Source organism: Nanorana parkeri, unplaced genomic scaffold, assembly GCF_000935625.1.
Source record: "Nanorana parkeri isolate BGI_ZX_2015 unplaced genomic scaffold, ASM93562v1 scaffold7, whole genome shotgun sequence".
Lineage (NCBI taxonomy): Eukaryota > Metazoa > Chordata > Amphibia > Anura > Dicroglossidae > Nanorana > Nanorana parkeri.
In genome coordinates, this window is record NW_017306275.1 from 2,162,865 (window position 1) to 2,181,938 (window position 19,074).

The following is a 19,074-nucleotide window of genomic DNA, read 5'->3' on the forward strand; positions in this document are numbered from 1 at the left end:
TTTAGGGCAGTTTCTTTATAATTATGAAGAACTGTAATTCAAACCATGATTATTTAGCAATGGAGAATGCCAACCAGCAATCATGGATTGTTGAGATTTGTAGTCCTCCAAAGCTGGTTGCTATTCTCTTTTGCATTTGATTAGCACTGTGACATGCACCAATAAAAGAACAATAGGCAGGCTCCAGAAGGGCTGTGAGGGTCACACAGAAGTCGCATCCCCCCATGACTGTACTAGCAGTTGCCAGGCCTCAAGCTCTCCAGCGCCGTACTGGAGGTACGATGACAGCTGTCCACGCCCCCCACACCACTCAGCATCCTGAAAGCTTCTTCCCTTCCCTTTGGGCACCGGCACTACATCATAAGGCACACAGACCGGCACTCAGCAGGGAGGAGAGAAGCAATACAATGTCAGCTCATCAGAGTCCACTTAAGTAATGCCAATTCAGAAGTCCAGGAATAGATCTGTTATGTTTGGTTTCCATGGATCTGAACTTTGTTTCTTGCACAATTTTATTGATTAGGTCTGATAACATCAGTCAATGATTCAAAGGTCAAGAAAGCATCTAAACCCAGCTGGTAAGTTCCTAATGCCATCCAGCAAACGCTGAAGTGTAGAGTATAGAGTGTATAGTCAATACACCTTCAAAGGAAAACTATGAGGTGAGTGCTTTTCACTCACCTCCTAGTTCTAGCCGACCTGTGACAATGAGACTGTCACAGGTCGGCTCAGTAGATCGGGAAGTGAGCGAACACATACCGGCGTTCGCTCACTTCTCGATCCTGCCACGGCTCTCTGCCAAGACAGGGGAGGGGCTGGATTCCCCCCTCCCCGTTCCGATCCTCCAGCGCTGACTGGCGGATCGGACGGAGGGGGCGGGTACAGCTGGCTCTGCCTCTAGATAGGCAGATCCAGCTGTCAGCCACGCAGCTAGGCCACGCAGCTAGGCGGATTAGACATAATTGTCGGGATCCGCTTCAGCGTCTTAGTATACCGCGAGCTACAGCTCGCGGTATACTGAGCCTAGGGTGACAGGAAGACGCTAGTTTGTGTCCTCCCGTTACCCTAAGGAGAACTATGGGGAAAAGCCTTAACCCCATAGTTCTCCTTTAAACTGAGTTTTGCCTTATATAATTCAGCCATATGAGCAGCTTTTAGCATTCCATCTGAGCATTACTATTTGATTCTGTGCTGTATGACCCTCACCTCCCTAGGAGCTTCTGCGGACAGACCTCTGAGAAGGAACTCACTGCTCTCCATTTACATAGGCTCAAATTAAACACAACCAGTCAGGAAAAGGTATTTGTATGAATTTTAATCTCCACTTCTAAGTCATTATAGTAGTGCAGTCTTAACACTCATGGCTACCTTTGTACAGTGATGTACCTAGCCTATCTGACATTCCTCGGCAGGCTATTTTTAAATCCCCCCACCTCATGAAAATTACCCTAAAGTAAAAACACTAATAATGTGCAGAGAAAAATGAAACAAGATTTTCTTTATCTGAATGTTGTATATATACTTATGTTTGTAAAAAAAACTGTGAGGGTTTAATAGCAGTTCACACAAAATATGGGGATAACATAATTCTTAATAAATAAAATTAATAGGCTTAATATCAGCACGGTGTTCAGGGCTCCACGTTTATACCATTTTTTTCCTTAAGCCAGCTACCTTGCTACTGAGAACCATGTATGTATGTAACATAGAGCACAGAGTGTAGTGGTCTGCACAGGGTAGTGTATCAGGTGCCTTGGTTAAGAGTATGAAATGAATAGCACATTGCACAGAGTAAAGCAGTTCACAGTATGCAATGAAGAGCACAGTGTACAAAAGGCAAGAGTTTGGAGTATGTAATGAATAGCACATTGCACAGAATGCAGCAGTTCAAAATATGCAATGTTCAGTACTACATACAGAGTTTTTTGACCCGCAGTATGTAACATGCAGTGCAGATGTTTGAGGTATGTAATATACTGCATGAAAAAAAAGTAGGGCAGTCACCACTTGTGATAACCCATCCATTTTAATGCCACATTACATTGGTGGTCACTGATTAAGCCTGCCCATTATAGTGGTGGTCAATGGAGAATGTGCTCTCTCACACGTGCTATTCACTTCACCACTGACCAATGGAAGAAAGCACTTCACTGGTGAGCCCATATACAGTTAGGTCCAGAAATAATTGGACATTGACAGAATTTTCATAGTTCTGACTCTGTACACCACCACAATGGAGTTGAAAAGAAACAACCGAGATGCAATTGAAGTAAAGACTTTCATCTCTATTTTAAGGGGTTGAACAAAGATATCATATGAAACGTTTAGGAATTGCGACCATTTTAATACACAGTCCCCTTTTTTGGGGGCTCAAATGTAATCGGACAAATGAACACAATCATAAATAAAATGTTCACTTTTAACCCCTAAAAGGAGACTTACACTGCACATCCCCGCCACTAAGTGCCCAAATGACTGCTCATGTACACTGTATGTGACAAGCTATTTGGGGATTTTTAATCTGGGGATCTGTAATGCCCTGAGAATCAGCGGTTATCGTTCATTAATGTATGCCTCAGTATACTCATGTGCACGCACATAGAAGCACATACGAACGTACAGTACAATATAGTTTCAAGTTAAAAAAAAGAAACCGTTTCTAGGAAACAGCATATCCTGTGTAGTCTCTGCCCATTCTGGAGCACATTGTTTGCCAGTGCTGAGTGGAAGTTGGTGGTAGGGATTGTAGTATTCCATACTCTCTCCCGCCTTGCAACAATAGCTAAAAAAAAAAAGTAAGTATTGCCAAGTAGGTATTTTTAAAGTTGTTTTAACATTGAATTGTTGTAAATTCTATTTGATGTTTTCTCCTGGAGGTGGTGTACCCTTTGAGATTCGTACCAGCGTATGATTACGGCTGTGGAAAAATCAGCCCGCAGTGGTGCTCGGCTGGAGCATCGAGGAAACGCCTGCCATATGCGGTAGAAAAGTCGCATTTCTCCTTCAGCCGATGGGGGCACGCCCGTAAGTTTTTAAATAATTTACAGAAAAAGCAAAATTGCCATGGACACCTGTCAATTTTCTCCTAGGTAGCAAAAGTGACCCCTATCTTGCAGATGAATTATTTAAAAAGTATAAAAATATATTGCTATGGGTCTAGGACTAAACAAGAAATTATTTTCTAGATGTACATTGATTTCTTTGTAATGTTTCAAGTTCAAAAAACACTATTTAAAACCATTCCATGAGACTATCTACAAGGATTTTCAATGTTGTTGAACATGTAATAACAAAGATGTATTTAATAGGACAAGATCCAACTTGGCTGCATAGGAAGAAGAGGAGGAGGAGAAGGAGGAAGCTGTGGAGGAGGGGGAATTCACAGACAACAACCCTTCAAGGGAATCAACCCCTTCCATTCCCCTAACCCAGGGAACTGCAGAGAAGTCTGCATTCTCAGTTTCAGGCAGCCAGGAGGTACATATTGATGTTTTCATGATTTTATCTCTATGTACGTAACTTACCTATGTATTTATTTTATTATCCATCCACTTATCTCTCTTTGGTCATTATCCTTATCAAAATTGCAACATCTTCATAAACTGTTATTCTTCTGTAGATTCCTGTGGCTGTAGGGGCAAGACCAATCTGGCGACCCTAGTTGGAAAGACAGCATCGCCCTAAAAGAAATGCCACTTCAGTAGATGACCAAATACTTCAGGTGCTGTCTGACTTCAGGACCAAACAAGCATATCCACATACAGACATCAGAAATGATAGGGCTGTATTCTGTCTCAGCCTTATGCCAATGTTGGAAGTGTTGCCCAAAGAGAGGGAAATGCAGGCCAAGGATACAGCTATCTCATGGCCTGCAGATTTGCTACATGGAGAGGGCTTCCTCATCCACATTTCTACTTGGATTCCCCTCCACCCACCAGCTGTATGTTCACCCGCCCAACATCCTCTGGAGCCTGGCATGAGCAGTGACCCTTTCTTGCCTCATTACAGTGCTGGTGGTGCTCGACATTTGTGTGGCCCTCGGCTGCTACAAGCATTCCATCACTCTCCCATTCCTCCAGCCCCTTAATTTTCTCACAATGCCCTGACCTGTCAACTCATTATCAAAATGTAGTTTTTTTTTTTACACCCAAAAAAAATCTGTTCTAAAAATATATATATTTTGTTGAAAGAATCATGCCTGTCTTAAATTTGTTTTGTTTTTTAACACTGTTTATTGAATAATGGCTTGTCTGGTTTTACATACACACCTTCCAAAAAGTTCAACTTTTGTCTCTTCAGTCCATAGAGTATTTTCCCAAAAGTCTTGGGGATCATCAAGGGGTTTTCTGGCATAACGGAGACAAGCTTTTATGTTCTTTTTGCTCAGCAGCGGTTTTCGTCTTGGAACTCTGCCATGCAGGTCATTTTTGCCCAGTTTCTTATGGGCAACACTGACCTGAACTGAGGCAAGTGAGGCCTGCAGTTCTTTGGATGTTGTTGTGGGGTCTTTTGTGACCTCTTGGATGAGTTGTTGCTGCGCTCTTGGGGTAATTTTGGTTGGCCGCCCACTCCTGGGAAGGTTTACCACTGTTCCATGTTTTCGCCATTTGTGGATAATGGCTCTCACTGTGGTTCGCTGGAGTCCCAAAGCTTTAGAAATGGCTTTATAACCTTTTCCAGACTGATAGATCTCAATTACTTTCTTTCTTATTTGTTCCCGGGCATGATGTGTAGCTTTTGGGGATCTATTGGTCTACCTCACTTTGTCAGTCAAGTCTTATTTAGGTGATTTCTTGATTGCGAACAGGTGTGGCAGTCATCAGGCCTGGGTGTGGCTAGAGAAATTGAACTCAGGTGTTATAAACCAGAGTTATATATATACAGTCATGGCCAAGAATATTGGCACCCCTGCATTTCTGTCAGATAACGTACTACTTTGCGCAGAAAATGGTTGCAATTACAAATGTTTAGGCATTCTCATGTTTATTTCTTTTGTTTGTATTGGTATGACACAAAAAAAGTGGAGAAAAAAAGCCAAATCTGACACATTCCACGCAAAACTCCGAAAATAGATTGGACAAAATGATTGCCACCGTCTCCAAATTGCAAGAAATAATTGCATTCCAAGTTTGTGATGCTCCTGTAATTTGTAATTAAACTCACCGGTATCAATTAACAGGTGCTAACTATCACACCAGCAACCAGTTAAATGGTGAAAAGTTGACTCAACCTTTCTGTTGTGTGTCTCTGTGTGCCACACAGAGTATGGAGAAGAGAAAGAGCAGCAAATAATTGTCTGAGGATTTGAGAACACAAATTGTGAAAAAGCATGGACAATCTCAAGGTTACAAGTCCATCTCCAGAGATCTTAATGTTCCTGTGTCCACTGTGCACAAAATTGTCAAGAAGTTTAGAGCCCATGGCACTGTAGCTAATCTCCCTGGACAAAAGAGAACAATTGATCAAAGCTTGCAATGAAGGATTGTTCGAATGGTGGATAAAGACCGTCGATCAACTCTCAGACAAATTCAAGATGACCTTCAGGCACAGGGTACAACTGTGTCAGCTCGCACTATACGAAGCCATCTGAATGAAAAGGGACGGTATGGTAAGAGACCCAGGAGGACCCTACTGCTGACACAGAAACATAAAAAAGCCAAATTGGAGGTCTTTTCTCCACTTTTTTGTGTAATACCAATACAAATAAAAGAAATAATCATGTGAATGCCTAAACATTTGTAATTGCAACACTTTTCTGCACAAAGTGGTGCATTATCTGACAGAAATACAGGGGTGCCAATATTCTTGGCAATGACTGTATATACACATAGATATTGTCAACTGCTTGAGATTCAGCCTGCTCCGGTTTTGATAAGTTCCCCACATTACATTGCAGAGTGGTGACAGTATGGTAATATGGGAGCTTTGGAACTAGGAAAGACTCCATGCCAGACTAATTTTGGGTTTTAGAGGTATGATGGAATTTTAAGTTTCACAACATAAGGAACCTAGGGGAGTGTATCCACTGTGCGACAGGAGTTTTGGAAATACTTGTTCCAAGAGTCATTGCAATGGAACCCATGCATGAGAAGCATGAAAGACAGCATTATGTGATATTTGTTCTACAACACCTGGAGTTCAAAAAATTACAGAACCCTCTTAAGTGCTATATACTATATACTACAATATAGGCAGTTATATTAAGGTCACTACACTGGGACATACCTTACTGTGACCAAGAGTCTCTCCTCTGCGGATACACTACTCCTCAAGTGGGTGTCCACATGCGTCAGTCGTGGACATAGCATCTCCAGCAGTTTGTCAACAGTAGAAAGAGACATCCTGGTAAAGTTGAAAAACTATTCTGGGAATTCTGGGAATCTGCAAAGCACTAGAAAAATATGTTTGAAAAATCCAGCCGAGAGCCTCTGTGACATCAGGGGATGGGTCCAGTAACGATGCATGCATCGCTTCTACAAATGTCTCAAGACTCCCCGCCACCTAAACAAAACAAGCAATGTTAATTGATCAATTCATTAGGGGGGTCCATCATATTTCACACTGTGCTAACTGAAGGCGTACAGGTCCGTGCGGCCAGCATTGGGCTGTTCCCAGGAGGGAGAGGTACGCAGCACGTTCTTCCCTATGGGAGGACACAGCTGTGCACTGTTGGAGGGACTCAACCCCAAAGGATTTAAATCTTAAAAATGCATTCAAGTACCTTAACTGTATTTTTAAGATTTAAGTCCTGTGTTTAGTGTCACTTTAAGGGTCATAGTATGTCATAAGGTTACCAAAATGTTATTATTTAAATGATCAATTTCTAATATTTATGCAATTACTAAGCCTGAATGATCCAACTGACCAATAAAAGTGTGGAAAGCATGACATCTGATGCTTTTAATTGTCAATAAGGCATTTAATGTAAAGTGTGGTGAAGCAGTACGTACAAGCATTCTCCCTGTTTATTGGACTTTACAAAACCAGGGCCCAAATATGTTTTGAGTGTGGCATTTGACAACATAATTTTGAAATTACTATAGCAGTTTGTATTGTTGCCTGCATTCAGAAACATCTTAAGGAAACATAGCCAGCTGAAAACTATGCAGGAATGACTCCTTGACTTCTTGAGATCAAACAGCTTTCAGATACTACATAGAACCTAAACACAAATATTTCCTAAAATATAAAAAGAATAAATTAAAAAAAAAAACACGGACCACATCATGTCTGTCAGAAGGATACAAGTGAGTCTTATTACTTTCTCAGTTACACCTAAAAGCTCAAAAACAATAAAATTATGAAATATCTGCCCTGTCTAATTTCTAATAACCTATATCAGAGCCAAGGCTGTAAAAATGAGAACATCTTGCTACTGTACTGGTGTTTGGACTACAGTCTTTGGACCGACCCATTATTTCCTTCCATATTCCCAATGTCTAAAATATATACAGGGTTATTCACAAAAGGGTGAAGAGTTTGGAGAAGGCAGGAGAAGTGAACAATCTAGGACAACTTTCCAGTTCAGCTATGTTGTCCTAGATTGTTCACTTCTCCTGCCTTCTCCCGGATCATTGTTTTGCTCGCTTTAAAAGACAAATTATTGGTTTTGTTTCAACAGGTTCCTAAAGCTGGCTTGTCTATATGTAACCACTAGATGGTGGCATTGATCTTTTATTTAAGCACAAGATGAACCTATGCTGAAAACTATAAACAATGTCATGGTATTGTGAGATCTATATGGATGGTGAGACATAAATATAAAGTATAAGAAAATAAATAAAAAGTATATATGTTAATACTTATAATAATAAGTAAAGAAATGGTGAACCATATTAAACAACATCATAGAGTAACCTACACAGTTGTAAAAATATGTTTGTAAATGTATTCTAAATAAGGAAGAGGGGAGTGATTTTGGCAAAACTGATAGTACAATGTCATCAAAGTGGAAACTCTAAATTTTGCTCACTGACCTGATCAAGTCAAATTTGCTTAAAAAAAATCTAATCTAATTTTTCTTTTTTAAGCTTTTTGGGGGTTTTTTGGGTGGGGGTGGGTTAGGGTACTTTTGTTTATTGAATTAAGTGTTCTTTGCATGTGTTTTCCCCATTCTTTCTGTATTTGACATTTATTTGTGTATTGTTGCCTTAAAGCTGAACTCCAGGATTTATCCAACGTTTCACTTACAGCTCTGTGTCCCCATGCACCCAGCTCCAGTGCCCCCTCGCAGTACCTACCTCCAGTGCCCCCTCGCTTCCTCTAGCGCTGGCTTTGTTTGCACCCCTGATTCTCTCCCGCAGCTCTTCAAGTTCCCCTTATGCCTTCACCGGTCCTGGGAATGGTCACAACTAGGTCTTTTTTTCGGGGTAGGTCTTATATTTTATCAATTCCCAAAAATAGTAATAAGTCTTATATTCGGGGTAGGTCTTATTTTCAGGGAAACAGGGTACATCAAAAACACCAAGGTTTTTTTTTATTTAGTCTCTTGCTTTATTGGTAATTTATGTTTTTACTCATTGTGACTTCATCGCTTGCGACCGATAATTACAGTCTGGCAGGGGAGAATTCTCAATTTTTTGGGGGAAAATGTAGCTGACAATCAGTACCTGTTGGTGTGTAAAGACTGTCCACCCCTACGGTAAACATGTGACTGCTCCCTAATGTGAACTTCGTGAAACGTGACGGATAGCCATTTTATCGATAGGAAGATATGGTAGGTGGCCAGTCGTCCTGCACAGGCAGAAAAAGGACATATATGGGGTGCAAAAGCGCTGCCAAAGCTGTATTATAAAACAACAAGGAGAGCTGTTTGGGAAAAGATAAGCCTGTGGTTTGCCTAACCTAGTGTTTGCTTACTGGCTGGAGTTCAGCTTTTAAAGTATTATTTTTACTTTTTACATTGTTTGTTTTTTTCTTTCTGTAAAAAAGGCTAATGTGGGTCAGAAGAAGCTAAGATATTTAAAAAAGTTCACTAAAATCTTCCAAAATATTGGGGAAAATGTTTTGCTCAATCTTTCTCCTAAAATATGAGTATAATGTACTAATATTAACAATGTTAACTTATGGTAGACGAACTGGGTATATATAAAAATCCGTGGTTCCGTGACAGGAGTTCTTTGGATCATATGCATTCTCCCTGCCCTTAACTCAATGATAAGATGTGACTCTTTCTTACAGTGATGGGCATGCAGCGGTTTATGATACCATATTTTTCAGACCTTGTGATGTAATTTACCAACTATGGGATGTATTATAATTTCTTATACTGCCCTGCCTTAGAAAGAAGTATGGTATCAATTATTAGATCAATTATTAGATCAATTAAGTCACAGAGGAGGTTCTCATTCCTCCTATTACACTTATTACTGTATAAAAGAAGTGTCCTATCCCGCAGTCTGCTTTACCTCCCGGCTCCCTCCTCTGGCCTGGTAATAAAGTAGTAAACTAAGGTATGTGGGGACAATAATATAAAGGGCCAATCTAAAGGGGACAAACAATGTAAGGGGGCACTCTAGAAGGCATAACCAATTTAAGGGGACACTGTGATGTGAACAACTAATTATTAGTTGTCCTCATCGGAGTGACCCCCTTACTTTAGTTGCACCATCAGAATGCTTTATTACATTAATTATGAAGGTGGAGGCACTCTGATGAGAACAATGAATGTAAGGGGGCACTCTGATGGGGACAACTAATTATTACTTGCATCCATTGGAGTGCTCCTAACAGATTTTTTATCAATTTACGTATGTGCGTGTGTGCCTATGCACCTTCACAGTAATGTGATGACAACAGTCTCAATTTCTCATGTGACCACTTGAACAAAATTACGTTGTAAATGAATTAAAATTATTCTGACCCTTCTAACCTGAATGGAGATACCTAATTTGTGTAGTGTCACAGTGAGCTTAGGTATTTCTGTCTGTTGTAACTGCATATACTGTATATCTACATTATGTTTGTGTAGGTGCTTTGTTTGTGTATGGGCTTTATGTTCTTTTTTATTTTGCGTTTTATCACTTTATAGACTACTTTTGGATTGTGTTATTCATTTTTAATTACTGCCACAGGGAGGCTGGCAAACCTCTTGTGAGACAAGTGGACAGGTGAAAAAATCTTGCATCTTTGCTTGCCATCCTATTGCTTAAAGAACACAATTGCTGGTGTGGCAGCCAGAAGAGAAGCCTACACCAGCAGTGGAGGTCAGACAGTGAGGGACCTGCCTGTTGAATTTGTACCACGAAAACAAACAAAAGATCAGGAGCGCAACTACCAAAATTCCTTGTGTGTGAGTAGGTGAGTATGATCCGGAGAAGGGACCAGTGGACATATAGATGAGGACAGAGTCAGGCACACTATTAGATCTTTAGAATGTGGGGTTTAGGTGTCTATGGCAATGTCACAGTGGTATAAAAGGGGACTTACAATTAGGAGCTCCCCTGTTGTCTGTACGATCATCTGCTTGGATCGATCCTGGTGTCTCTGGTGGTGTGGGAGGCTGGTCTGGAGTGGATGTGCATCTGTTTGACCGTCCACAAACTCGACTGGCCGGGCCGAGCCGCGTCCGTCAGGAGCAGACAGCAAGGGGGGAGGAGCTACGTGCGGCTGAGTGACCCCGTGCGCCGCGTGTCAGTGCTGGCAGTCGGGCTGTGGTCATAGGGGTATAGGGGTATCGGGTGTCTCCAGTGGCTACGCGTTTCGAGGGGTTGCCTCTTTATCAAGCCGCAAGATACTGCATTTTTGAATTTGTACCTTTAGCAGAGAGGTCACAGTTTTCAATGAAAACAAGCTCAGGGCTGCGGTTGCAACTGAAAACTGTTTGATCCTTTGATTGCCATGACAATTTTTTTAGGTCATTGGCTGCATAGAATAGGGTACTACTCTTCCATAAAGCCGTTGGCAGTGAAAGTATTAACTGGCCAAATACTTTGCAACCTTTTATAACAGCTTGCCTAATTATTTTATCTATGAGTCTGTGAAGAGAACTGTTGTGAAATGAACTGTAAGGCCAGACTCAAACTACTGCCTTCTGGTAACAAGTGCTGCACTATCTACATGTTAGTGCGTTGAGGTGCTATTCATTTTAAATGGCAGACCTATGCACTATGGCAATGCACCTTCACTGCAGCAGGCCACAAAGCTAGGCAGCACATTACCATTCTTAATACTACATTGTGTGAACAAAAAAGGATTAGGTGGAGTTTTGGCCACCCTAGGGTGAGTTGGCAGCCTATTCAAAATGAATGGCCTGCCTTAACCTCAATGCACAAAAATAAGTCCAGTCTATTTTTTAAAACTAAGTGCACTAAAATGCAAGGTGCAAATGCATCAGTGCACTATAGCATGTCGGCAGTACAGTGCACTGTAAATGTGCACTGTGGAACAGTTTATTGATGGTTACACACCCCAACAGACATATACAGAGTTTAGCTGTGTATTACCCTAATATGTGCTATCATTTGTATCATGAGAAAGGATCCTTGCTGCACTTCCTACCGGGATACCCATATGGATACCAGCGGGTGCTCGAAATGACTGCGGATGGCGCTTCCACATGTAGATAGTTGAAGAATGTCACCTGCACACCAAAATGATGATTACAGCAAATAAGTGGTCTATTAACGAAGCTGCCGAAGGATCTGGCCGTAGCTTCGGCCGATCCTTCGGCTAGCTTCGGCCCCAGGACCCCTTCAGTTCAGTAGAACCGAAGGGGTGCTGTACGGGCTATTCACAATAGCCGTTACAGCTCCCGATCATGGCCAAGCGGCTCAGCCGAACCCATATTGTTAGGTCCGCGGTGTGGGCCCGAGATGATGAGGAGGACCTCCCTTGCAACCCTGTCTGATGAGCACTGGGTTGGAGACAGTGAAAATGTTCTTATTTTACAGCAGCAGAGCCGCCGGACAATAGGAAACTATTGGGCGGAGCTCGCTGTCACTGCTATCTCCGCACAATCATTTTATATTAACTTTTTTTTACTTTTTACACTCTTTTTCTGTTCTGCTCGGTCCCTCTGAGGGACCGAGCAGAACAGCCGAGCCGAATGCTGCTCCGCGTCATTCGGCTATTCACTCACTGCTGTTTGGCATCTTTAAGAATAGACTGAACAGCAGTGAGAAGCCTGCCGGAGGTTCGGCTCAGCCGATCCAGATGTTGGATCGGCTGAGTCGAACTCCTTCTGCACTTCGGGTCGGCCGAACATGCTGAGCATGTTCGGCCGACCTGAAGCCACGCGAAGCAAGCCGATGAACGGTTGAAATTAGCCGTACCAGCCTGAAGTGAATAGCCGAACAGTGTTCGGCTCACTTCACTTCAGATCGGTCATTCACTCGGCTGCCCTCGGCAGCTTAGTGGATAGACCCCTAAGTGTTCATTTATTGACGAATGCTGTCACCAGCACACCAACAATACTGCATTGCTAAGTGTTTGTTTACTGGAATGTCATGTCACCAAAACTAGCGCTTTCGGGGCCACGCAGGGTCCCCTTCATCAGGCTCAGCAATGAGAGACAGCATACAATGCTGAATAAATGGACACTTATTTGCTGTAGGCATTGTTTTGGTGTGCTGGTGACATTCTTCAACTATAATTTGTATCATGATACACTTTATAATGCTCATGGTGGTATGAAGAAGCCCTTACACGTCCTTAAAGGTATCATTGAGACCAATCAGATATATTTAAATGTTGCTTGTGTCTTTTGGGGGTGTGTGGACAGCATTTTCCTTTCCTCACATCTATAGCTGTATACGGAATTTATGCGTTAACAAAACAATTCAGGGGTCTACAGTTCTTATACAGCAACAAGCCATACTTAAACGTGTGCTATTGGAGAAGTATAAAGGTAGATGATGCTATCTACCACAGGGTGCATTTATAACACTTTTACAGACAGAAAACAGGGCTTTTGTGTGTATATGTGTGTATATGTGTGTATATATGTGTGTGTGTGTGTGTGTTTTGCCTGAAGCATTGGCTATTTTGTCCGTGATATGTATTATTCATAAGGTAAAATTGATTTCTGGTTTGTGAGGTAGATAATTAGCAGTAGCTTACATTCTTTTCTAATAGCAGAAATTGAACAGTTTGCCATCTAAGCAAGTTAAGAACAAATTACCTTAGAGCGGTGGCTGCCCCAAAGGCCTGCAGTTACAGCCAAATCCAGGGCCCTTTTGACAGGCAGAGCGCTGACCATACCAGGTTGTGATGGGGAATGCCACAGCCTCCCACCCCCACACATTCCTATTAACCCATCATTGTGATGGGCTGACTCAATTGCCAATAGGAAGAAGCAAGAGGCAGGAAGGGGGGAGAAAGCTTCGGCACTATCAGGATATTTTGGAGGCTACTGCATGTGTCCTGCACTTTACATCTACAGCAGTTTTTTTTATTTGTTTTGACAAAGTCTCTTTTATGCATGTATTGTAAGCATGCAGTTGTATTGCTTTACTTTTAGTATCATGTTTATCAGGTGTAGCTGGGGCTTTAGTAAAATTGCATCTGCTATAGGTAAGGATCTTCTCAACCAGCGCCAGATTGAGGCAGAAGAGTTTCCTATCTCCAACACTCCATCTGTCTCCTGCACTGTCAGGCTGACAGCCCAGTCCTGTAGACTACAGAGGGACAACGGTGTGATGATAATGATGCATGATGAGCGCCAAAGTAAATGAGCAGGCGAAATTAATTTCTCAAATTCATCAAACAGCTTCATATACAAGCAAAGCATCATAAATTAAATTAGAGTAGCTCAGCTATAGACAGAGGAATGCATAAACATCTTGGACAGGTCTGCACAGTTTGTAAATTAGCGGATCTTAAATAATGAATTGCTATTGTGAGCAGTACTCAGCAGAAGCCAGAGAACTGATAAGGTGAGGCTTTTAATTAAGCATGTTGTAAAACTTTTTAGGCCATTGAGAGCCTTAACCAGCTCTAATATAGAAATGAGTATAGGAAATAAGTACTGCTTTTCTATACTTCCTATCCCTATCTAGTAGCCAAAGAGAGCCTTAACCAGCCCTAATATAGAAATGAGTATAGGAAATAAATATTGCTTTTCTATACTTCATATCTCTATCTAGTAGCCATAGAGAGCATTAACCAGCCCTAATATAGAAATGAGTATAGGAAATAAATACTGCTTTTCTATACTTCATATCTCTATCTAGTAGCCATAGAGAGCATTAACCAGCCCTAATATAGAAATGAGTATAGGAAATAAATACTGCTTTTCTATACTTCATATCTCTATCTAGTAGCCATAGAGAGCCTTAACCAGCCCTAATATAGAAATAAGTATAGGAAATAAATACTGCTTTTCTATACTTATCTATATCTAGTAGCTATAATGCATTATTTTCCTGATATAATATACGACCTGGAAAGAAAATAAGCTAATAATACCTCCATTCACACTGAATGAATGCATATAAAAGATTGCAAAATGAATGGCTCTGCAATTTTGTTCTTTAAATACACCCCTTAGGTTTGTATTGCTTCGTTTTTATAGCACAGGATTAGCAAAAAAAAATTTGTCTATGAAACAACTACTTCTCAGAGAGAATAACACATTTCGGCTACAATAATGTTAATGGAAGCCTTACTTGTGTTAACTGAAAGAGGGCTTTATCCCAGCACTGTTCCCAGCCTTATAACTGCTCCATGTAATAGAATGAAAATCCATCCTTGACATTTACCTGAACCAGATACCTCTGTCCATTCAAAGAAATATTGCAAAACAAATAATCTACAGAAATAGAAGTTTCTAAAGAAAATTGTATTTTATTATAGTGTTTATTTGATCTACAAATATGACTACTGTCCTCTTCTGTAAGGCCGCTCTGTAAAGATCACATCATGGAATGGACAGAAACACATGTATTTGGTATCTGTAGAAATGACCATTATCTTATTTCTGGATGAAAGCTGCTGTTGTGCACAGGCCAAGAAATAGAAGAATAATCACATTCTAATTAACTAAAGAAGAATATACTGTATTTAGTTGTTATCTAGTTGGGGGTCAATTAAAAAGTAAAATGCATGCGGAGGTAAAATTGTCTTTTATAAAATAGACAAAGTTATTATTTGCAATTTGTCTTGGGGGATATTTTAATTGCAAGTATCAATTTTAAAATGTTATGGAATGGGGCTTCCAGCAATGTACATCCCATAAAACTAACATCAGAATTTTTAACTTTAAGGCTCATAAACATGAATGTTATTTTTGTAAGCTGCATTATCTTCTAGAGGAAGAGAACTCCACTAAGGGTGCAACTCCTTTTAACTCCATAAAGTCCAGGTCCAGCCAAATACTCCTTTACAGAGTAAAAAAGGTTTAGTATCCATTTCAGGCTTCAATTGCTGTTTGTATCCATATAACAGTTTTCCCTCACTTTCACTTCTGGTCACAGATAGTGTTGGGCTCGAAGTTCGAGCCGAGTGTGAGTTCGACTCGAACATCGGCAGTTCATGTGTTCGGCGAACACACAAACTGTCAGGGTGTCCGGTGGGCTGTTCACCTGCCGAGCATCCAGCAGGGGACTCTGTGCCTTGTGAGCCCTGATTGGCTAAAGCCTTGCACCTGACCTGTTTCTGTTTATTTATCCGACATGACCCCGTCTTTTATATTTTACCAAAAAATTGGGTAAAAATAAATGTTTCCTAAAATAATAAAGGGAAAAACGTTTTTGTTTTTTTTTTAATATTTGGTTCTTTTTTTCTTATATAGTAAAAAATAAAAACCGCAGTGGTGATTAAATACCACCAAAAGAAAGCTCTATCTAAGCTTTGCATGACGGAATAAAGGTCAATCAAAGTACTGCAGTGCTGAATACTGAAAAATGTCCTGGGCAGGAAGGAAGTGTAAACACCCCGGTCAGCAAGTGGTTAATAAACGACTTGTCAAAAACATGTCTTTTGTTTTTTTTCTAAATAAAGGATTTTTTCAAAAGTCTGGCCTCTTTTGTAAATCTTTTATTTAACCCTTTAGTGAATGGGTAGGGGTACAACTACCGCTTACTCATTCACAAGGGGGGACGGCAACTGGGTGCCCCCTTAATTAAAGAGGTGCCCCGATGCAAATAACCCCCCTTGACCGCAGACCCACACAACAACTGGGTCAGAGTTGTGGGGACAAGGCCCTTGTCCCCATCGGCATGGGGACACCCTCCCAATGCCGAGGGCTTGTGGCCTGGTAAGGCGCAGGGAGGGGGTGCCGCTTGATCGCCCCCCCCCCTTTCCTGCCCTGCCGGGCCAGTGCTCGGATCAAGGGTCTGGTACCCTTACTCGTTCACAACATGGGAGCCTGCATCTGGGTCTCCATCGTCATGGGGACAAGGTGCTTTTCTAGGGGCAACCCTGGAAAAGCACCCTCCCAGTGCCGAGGGCATGTGGCCTGGTACGGGAGGGAGGGAGGGCACTCACTCGCCCCCCCCACTTTTTGGCCCTGCCAGGCCTGTGCTCGGATCAAGGGTAGTGTATGAAATTTTAGGGGCAACCCCACGTTTTGTCCCCCTAATTGGGGGTGTGGTTCCTTCTAATTGCTACCAGATCTTAAGAGCCTGGTATGACTAAGGGGGAACCCCACACACTTTTTTTTTTTTTTACATGGGGTCCAGCCTAAAATTTCTACCAGACCTTCAGGGTCTGGTATGACTTTGAGGGGGAGCCCCATGCTTTTTTTGTTTTTTAAATGGGGTCCCGCCTAACATTCCTACATGGTCTGGTATTGTTTGGGAGGGGGAACTGCACACTTTAAAAAAAAAAAATCATTTTTTTTTCTTTAGAAATGTCAGTGTTGTTGCAGCAGATTCTATACATCGTACAGATGCACCACTTTACAGGCAGGTTAAGGGGACCCCTAGACACCATATTTAAAGGAATTTTCATTTTTATTGTTACCCTTTAAGCAATGTTAAAATCACTATGCAATTTTGCCACTTTACAGATCACTGGTTCGGCCACATCTGGAGTATGCGGTCCACTTGATTGTGCACCCCCAGCACAGAGACCAAGTTGCCACTAACAGCTCCTGGTCTTAAATCAACACTTGGGAACTGGGAGGGCCCGTTCCTGATTGTGTGATCACTGCGATCACTGTGAATGAAGACTACCAGGGCTGTCCCCATAACAAGACAACCTCCAGCGACACGACGACATCTCATTGGGGGGGGGTTTGGTGGCAGAGGGTGGCCAAAGTATTCCAGGTTGCTAAGAGTTCTTAGCAACATGTGACGCTCTGTCTGGCTTCCTGCTCAGCTCACTGACATGATCGATTGCCAGGGAGCGGAGTGTGATTCTGGCTGGTGTCCCGCCGAGCTCATGGCAAGCAGTTATGCCAGTGATGTGAGAGACTGCTATCAGCAAGGCCAACCTCCAGGGAAGCACTATCAGCAGCAGCATTCCTTGATACCATCAAGACTACTACTGCAAAGGTTACATTCTCATTTATGCCTGGGGCCCGGAGTAAAACACTTTTACTTACCTGTTTCCCACTACCCCAGTGTTCAGTGCTCACCTCTTCCATTTGTGTCCTCAAGTCTAATACAGGTCTATGGAACCTACATTAGACGTGATGACATCAATGGTCCTTAGACCCCCAGAGCAAAGGGGAGCAGAGGCTGTGGGGGCCGGTCTAGCAACCCAGCGGGAGCCCAGATTAGGTAAGTAAAATGCTTCATACTTTTTTAATGTCCCCTAGGCATAAACAATCATTAGCTCCACTGCAGGGGTAGTTTTTTTGTTTGCCCAGGGATGGGCTTTAAGGTTTATTTTTATTTTCATCATTGCAGGGATAATAAAGAAAATAGGACCACGGCACTTGTTATTCTCCTGAACCTCTCATGTGTGTACAAGAAAGGACATTTCTTACACTTGGGAGGGGGTCACTTGGGAGGGGGTACTACAGGGAAACAAGGGCAAAAGGTAAACCAAGTGTGGATGAATGTAGAGTCCCTTACCTGGATCTGTGCTGCAGTTGACTCTGCACACAACCACCTCTATACTGTGTTGTCCTGTGTGCTCCTGGTTTAGGCCGATAACATTCTAACTGTCCAAAAAAAAACTAAGAAACAATTCATATTTTTGAACAGATTTCCGCAAAATACTCTTGCAGTTAAAAAGGTCGAACAGATAGTTCCTTTATCAGCAAAGTCAAAGCAACCCCAAGATTTCAGCCTGGGCCCCTTTGTTGAGCTGAGGATCATTTCTGAATATGAAGGCTTTTTATCTCTGCATGATTATAGGGTATCTATGGTCAAAAACTGAAAATAATTATGTGTTTCTATATTGCATTTCCATAAGACCGATTGTTTTTTGTTTTTCTTTTACTTTAAAAGACTTGAAGTGTGTGTAATATCAAAAGCTTTTTTTCTCGTTTTGGATATTGTGGGGTTGATTACAACCCCTATCGGGACTACTTTAGAAGGATTTAGGGTCCATTTCAACAGCTTTTGGACCTTGCCAATAGGGTTGCTTTTGACAGCAGTTTTAGCTGCTTCTGACATCATCCAGGATTCATTGGCAGGTGCATTTGTCCTTCAGTTGACCTCATTTTGCTTCAAGCTGCTTTTGCATTCCTATAGACGTTTATGGGGAGAAAAGTTGTTCTGACAACACAAGCCCCTCGCCACACTCCCTTACCATCACTTCCGGTCTTGCTGACAACAGTTAATCAGATAGATCGGTGAGGAATAATCTGTAACAGAAACACAGACATAAATAAAGATCTTACAAGGGTTCTACTCTTCTCCTGCTCTACTAGAAAAGGCATTTTTATTGCTGTCTGTGTTGCAGTTGAAGAGTTTCCTCACTTTCTGTCTGTTAAAACATGGTCAGCAGGAGAGCCCCAGAGAGCACTAAAAACTTCACAGGGGTTCTCACCTTTCCCTACTCTATACAAGTTAAGAAAGGTGGTTTTATATGTTAACAATTGAAAACCTGATTTTTACTTATTAATGAAATATTTTATATATTATTATTATCTGAAATATAAGTTCTTGCATATAACCACCCCACTGGGTTGGATTGTCAAACCTTTCTTTAATCAAAACTTTCTTTAAATTTTGGACAGCG